At 40.3% G+C, this 362-nt stretch overlaps 1 non-coding gene across 1 annotated transcript; it reads left to right on the top strand.

Moving 5' to 3' along the window:
• The first annotated feature begins 255 nt into the window (after window positions 1-255).
• LOC141625018 (small nucleolar RNA R71) lies at window positions 256-362 on the top strand. Its single transcript, XR_012534818.1, has one exon. It is a non-coding gene; the product is annotated as a small nucleolar RNA R71 (small nucleolar RNA).

Here is a 362-nt window from a genome sequence, read left to right as displayed (position 1 = left end):
TTCAAGTTGATTGTGTCAATGTGAGCACTAAGTTGAGCACCCAATTGAGTAACGGAGTCCACTTCATGCTTTCCTCCTCTAGTAGCCTTGCGAGGTCTACTATATTGTGAATTATGGACCGCCATTTCCTCAATCTTGTTCCATGTTTGATTGTCATCAACTTCGGTGAACATTCCATTTGATCCCATATTGAGAATGTTCCTTGAATCTTCATATAAACCGTTCCAAAATTGTTGCACTAAAAACCATTCGCTAAGTCCATGGTGAGGACATGAGCGACAAACATCTTTGAACCGCTCCCAAGCTTCATAAAAAGATTCTTCATCCCTTTGCTTAAAACCCGTAATTTGAGCTCTTAGCAT

The sequence above is a fragment of the Silene latifolia genome, chromosome X (assembly GCF_048544455.1).
Source record: "Silene latifolia isolate original U9 population chromosome X, ASM4854445v1, whole genome shotgun sequence".
NCBI classification, from domain to species: domain Eukaryota; kingdom Viridiplantae; phylum Streptophyta; class Magnoliopsida; order Caryophyllales; family Caryophyllaceae; genus Silene; species Silene latifolia.
This window is presented reverse-complemented; position numbering and strand designations above follow the sequence as displayed.